The sequence below is a fragment of the Pelecanus crispus genome, chromosome 11 (genome assembly GCF_030463565.1).
Source record: "Pelecanus crispus isolate bPelCri1 chromosome 11, bPelCri1.pri, whole genome shotgun sequence".
Taxonomy (NCBI): Eukaryota; Metazoa; Chordata; class Aves; order Pelecaniformes; family Pelecanidae; genus Pelecanus; species Pelecanus crispus.
This window is the reverse complement of record NC_134653.1, coordinates 29691688-29697687: the sequence shown is the minus strand read 5'-3', so window position 1 is coordinate 29697687 and position 6000 is coordinate 29691688.

Here is a 6000-nt window from a genome sequence, read left to right as displayed (position 1 = left end):
AAAGCTTGGTTGTTTTTAAATTATATTCTGCCGATAAGAAGATATTTAAAATATACTTTGAAAATAGCCATCAGCAGAGTATTTTGGGAAAAAACTGCAGTAGAAGATTCAGGGCTGTTTACTGTACTCTTGCTGGCCACTTGCTGAACTGATTATTCTTCTATTGGAAAGGAATGCCTACAGTGTTATTTAAATTAGATTAAAAGTAAAAACGGTTTAGGTAGCGTAGGAGTCTGCCCCACTCTTTTTTCTTAAGGGAGGGAGACAAAAAATTCAGAAATCAATGATTTAATTAGGATTGCTGAGGTCTTAGGTAATTGCAGTTTTCCCTCCCTGTGTCCTCAGGCTTTCTGTGCCTCAAAAGAACAAAAAAAAGTGTTATTACTGTGTTTTTGAAAATGAACCGTTGGTTGCTATCATGTCATCGTGCGGAGGGGATGGGTCCCTGCTGGTAATTACTACAGTGGAGAGACTGGAAATATCTGCATGGCTGATTGACAGCTTCGGCTAAGCAAACAGATCCTTCGGCAGTCGCTCGCAGTCTGGACTGGGGCTGGGCTTGGCTGCAGTTTGGCAGCAAAAGCCAGGAGGCCGTGGAAAATGGCACTGTTAAACCAGCCAGCAATCTGTGGGGTCTTCAGAACCTTATCGTCCATGCGAGTCAACAACTGTGCTAAATTGAAATTGTAGAGTTGATTAAACGACGTATTTAAGGCCCCATAAAAGAAAGTAAGCAAGCCAGGAAGGGAGCAGTGCGAGTGCGGCGCGGGGGGAGCAGCAGTGTTGGGAGGGTTTATCTCACCACGAGCAGCAGGCTCAGCCACTGATCTAATCAAATTATTCAGCATTAAAAAACTGCCAAGGCATTCCAGTGCTGCAGCTTCCAGAGGCCCAGCTGGGATCAAATGCTAATCAACATCTCCACGATATTTATTCCCACTGTCAGTCTGGTACGTGTTTGTTTTCCGAGCACTGCATACTAAACTGAAAGATCAAGATGAATCGGTGGAGACGGGAGATGATGAGCAGCCAGGCTAAACATATAGAAAAAATACCGGCTATCGGGGAATGGGGACGGTGGGAGATGGCTGGAGGAAGATGCGCAGCCCTTGCCGGCGGAGGGGCTGGTGAGCCCAGCCGTGGCGCAGTGCAGCCAGGATGCACCCAAACCAGCTGGCCGGGAGGATGAGCCGGGCACCGCAGCGGCTGCGCGGGGTGCAGCAGGGCAGCACGCCTCGTCCCCTTGCACCGCGGCCTCGCACCCGTCGGACCCAGGTGCCAGGGCTGCACCGAGGCCCCTTTTGTCCTCGCAGCATCGCTGGGCTGGTCCTGCACCGGCTCCTCGGCATGGGGCGAAGGACGGCGCCCAGCGGCACGGGGACGGCTGCAGCAGGCAGCGGCCCTCAGGACTGTCGAAGGACGCATGCAAACCACCGAGGTCCTCCTTAAGCGCTAGCCACCGGAGCGCTAGGAGACTAATTAATTTCCTTTTTGTTTTTCAGAGTTTCATTTTTAAATTACAGTCTTCCCTCCTCTCTAATAAATACTCAACAATTAAAGCTTTTTTTTCCCCGACATGCGATTCCAACATCTCAGTGTCCCACCCTCCTGTCACCTTCCCTGCCATAAACAGATTCGTAAAAACTGCTTTTGACGCCCCAGCTGCCATTAGCCACTTAAAATCCCATAATTATCATCCTATCATGGGCCTGTTAACGAGCAGTAAAAATAAGGCCATTGAATATGGTAATTTATTCGTAAATTAGCCTAATGAGAATAGGTTTCAGACACTGTTTACTTTCTAGCTGCCTGTTTCGGTGCAGTGCAGGCTGGCTGCACTGGGATGGCAAAGCTGTTTGTCAGTACGGGAGCCTCTGCCTGGGTGGCAGGCGCAGCTCCCGCGCCGGTGGGGAGAGCTGTGACTCCAACTCCAGCCCCACTCCCGCCCCGGGCTTCCCGCACAGCCTTCCCATGGCTCTCCTGCTCTTCCATCAGCGGCACCACCACCGGTGTCCCCGCCGCCGGCACTGGGTGCCTTACCACAGCAGCACCGCGGGGATGCCCTGGGCACCGCCCGCACCGATGTGGCCCCACACACAGACGCTGCTGGCACTGATGATTCCTCTCTGCTTATAGCATTAAGGCTGGGAACTGCACTCGCTGCTGGAAAACTGCACTGTTGGCTCCCCAGGAGACCTCCCAGCCTTGTCTGTAGCATCGTCTTTTGCTTCCTCAGCCTCTTAATTTGTGGAGGTTAAAGATACGCCACCTGAAAAGCATGAGCCAGCTCAAAGCAGCAAGCACTGTCTCGTCACAGAACAGTTTTCTGGAGACCCTTATGGCCTGTCCCTGCGTTTTCTAGAGCTGGGTAAAACTACCAGAATAAATGCAATGGAACACTGTTGTGCCATACCCTTGTAATGCAAAACAATAAGAACTTGTCAGGGTCCAGCTTTAAGAAAGCAAAGAGTAAGGATTCAAAGGGAGGTGGCAGTGGGAGGAAGCCTCAGCACTGAGAAAATGAGTTAAAGGGAGAAATCTACGGCTGCTCTTGGAAAGCAGGGAGGACTGCAGTGGGGTCCCTCACCCAGGACGAGGGGATGCTCCCTGATGAGTTTCGGCAGGGTTCCCCGAGCAGCTTCTTGGGCCAAGGTGAGCAGCACAAAGGACCTGGCCACTGGAAGTAAATGTCACCCGCTGCCTTGGGGACGGACAGGCAAAGCCCAGAGCTGTGCCGTTCACTCTGCTCTCGGCTCAAGGGAAACCTCTCCCAAGAGCTGCCCCAGTGAGGCGGCACCCGCAGGGGACACAGCAATTCCTTCTGCAGGCTCCTCTCAGCGTCCCCCGGCCCCTCTGGGTGCCAGCTCAGCCAGGGCATCGCCGCACACCAGCGAGAGCAGCAGCCATCCCCATAGCAGCGCCCGCCCCGGTGCCGTGTGGGTCCAGCCCGTGCTCGCGTCCCCTGTCTTCTGCTCAGAAAGCTGGAGATTTAACCGGGGCTTGTCCAGCTGTGCTGGCGAAGAAAAACTCCTGCGGAGCAACCTGCCCGGCTCACTCAGGGCTCCTGCCTGGAGCAGCAGCGGGCAGGACATGTCTGGTCCCATTTCTCTGGCTATTTTTGAGTGCTAATTCCCTTCCCAATAAATAAAGAAAAGGGCATTGCTCACAACCTGCAATATTTAGCACCCCAAACCTAGGAGCTAATAAATACGCTCTTTGGTGGCCAACCACCAGCTAAGGCCACCGCCTGGTCCTCCAAATTAAAATGCCCATCAATTCAGCTAGAAGAAGGAAGAAGAGACCCAAACTGACTCTGCTTTGAATCCAGAACTGACGGGTCTAAGCACTCCGGCACCTGAGTGGCTTATTTTTTCCAAGCTCCATCTTTGCAAACAGTTATTCTCAGGCAGTGGAGTGGTAATAAACCCCTGAATGAATGAGGATGAGAGGTCCTTTCAGGGAAGAGGTGAAGAGCTCTTGACTATGAGCCTTTCACCCTCTAGAGTATTTTCATTCCTAGGCTGGCTAAAAGCCAGGAAATAAATCTGCAGGGCCAGAGCTTCTCGGCTGAGTCGCTGAGCCGGAGCCTGGAACACCCTCGGCGCTGCCACCCACCCTTCTCCGGTCCTCCCTGGGGAGGAGGCTCAGACCTGCCCCTCCGCAGCTCAATTCCACTCTGCCACCTCTTGCAAAGGGCCAGACCATGCCGGGGGAGTTGGGGCTTGAGAGATGTAGCTCAGGAGAATCCTCTTGCAAATTAGTAATAGCTCAGTGTGCCCTCGTGGAGGAAGGAGTCAAGTGCATGCACACATCAGCCCCTCAACGGCAGGGGAAGCCTTGTTATGCTGAGCCTCGTCCTGCAAAGGAGCAGTCCCTAGCGTGACTGTAAAATAGAGCAAATCTGCGAATCCTGGCTTCTGACTGTCTCATCCCAACCCTTCCACTGGGGCTTTTACCTGGGAGTATGTGGGCAGCCTGGGCATCTGTGGCACATCTGAAGTGAGTGCACTGCCTTGGGAGAAACCTGTGCTCGTCTGGAGGCCGCTGTCCCTGCCCAAAGGCAGAGCTGGCGTGCTGGGCTGCACTGGAGCTTCCCGCAGCATGGGGGAACCTGCCTCGGGTTCACCGGCTGGCAAAGATGCCACCAGTAACCCCCAGTTCATAGGAAGGTGAGTGGCCAGCAGTGAGGGTCTGAATGGACGTGAACAGCAAGGACACTCTTCAGGAGCCTGAGCGTTGGTAAAAGTGCCTGCGCCCCTGGATACCCTCCTTCCTCCGAGCAGTGGGTCCTTCCCAAAAGAGCCCTTTCTTGGCCCAAAACAAGGGCAGTCACAGACCTCAGCACCAACTGCACGTGCGGTGCCTGTGACGGGGACCCCACAGTGCCCTGCACTGGAGGGATCCCTGGGGACCGACCTCTCCCGCACCACCAGCACCAGTCCCTGCTCCCATGTGCCGATGGGGACTACGAAAATCACATGCTCCGGGAGAAGGAGATGGCTGTCGCAGCAAAAGCCCCTTCCTGTCGAGAATCCTGACTGGTTTCCAGCGCTCGACTTCCATGTGGTAGGAGGAGCGAGGTAATAGCAAAGTCTTCGTCATGGTCCCAGCTGTGCTGCCTCTGACTGCTCCTTTTTGCCAGACGGTAGCTCCTGTAATCACACTCCGCGGTGGCTGTACTCCTGCCTTTCCATCTCCTAATTCAATTACAACTTGTTTCTTTACTAATTATAATGCTCAAATCGTAGAAGAGCTTAAGGCCACTGTAGCAGGGAGGCTGGTGGCTGTCTCCTTTTTGCTAGGATGGCCCCATTATAATTTCACTTCCTTCTGATGGAGATTACAAACACTTTGTGTCAAACCACTTCCCAGCAGTTCTCACAGTGTGAAAACGATTGAGGTCAGGAGATGCACACAACCTACCCATCAACTCAAGTATATTCCTCAAACACTGACACGCAGTGGAACTGCGGGGAGGTCACCTCTGTAAGAAACAATCCTTCCAGCCACTGAGCAAGTACCAAATTGCAGTGTTGGAAAATAATCGTGTGGAACACATTGAAAATAGCTCCCTAGGTAATAAATGGTTAACAAAAGCAGCCGCTTCCATCCAGCATAAATAGGAACATAATCATTGTAAATAAGTTAACCTATTAGTGTATCGCAATAAAAGAAGCGCGTCCCATTGCTAGGCACGAAGGACACTCTAACATTTGACTCTCAGAAGAGCCCTGTCTGGAGAAGCTGTGGAGGACACGAAAGGCTCAGCAGGGGTAGGTGCAGCCTCCAAACACTGCAGAGCGAGTGCCGGAGAGCAGCAGGTGTCTGCTGGATTGGAAAACCCGTGCGGGCTCTCCCCTTCCCCTCTTCCCTCCTCACACATCCTCATGTTTGCAGTTGTGATTTGAATAGAGATCAGATCAGGTATGAGACTTTCTTTTTGCGGTTTCCTACAATTCCCATGTCTTTTCTGTGAATACACATGGCTGCTCTGGTACAGCGCAGCAAACTGCAACCACGTGGGTACGTAGTTCATCAGCGAGACACAGAAAGACCACCTTCAGCTGTTGAATTTGTTATGAACTTGTTCCTTGCTACCAAGAGCCTTGCATGGGTTCAGGGAATCGTCTCACACCGGACACACACACGTGGGTGCTACCCCTTCACCTCTCAGACAATTTAAACCCACCAGATAGAAAGACTTTAAGGAGTGGGATAAAAAGGGACTTGGTGTAACCTGCCCGGAGCATTCAGAGAAACAAGACATCTTACAAAACAGGGAGAGTTTTTGTTTGTTTATAAACAAACAAAAGGAGAGATATTTAGGAGAGGTCTGGTTTCAGTGGTGGCCAAAGCAATGGGCAATAGGCTCCCAGCTGCTCCCAGCCCATTCCCAGAATGGGCAGAACCCCCCACAGTGCTGGGAGGGCTCCAGGCAGCCAAACCCCAGCCACTTGGGAAGGCGGGGGGGCTCTCCATAGGGAAGATGGGGAGGATCTC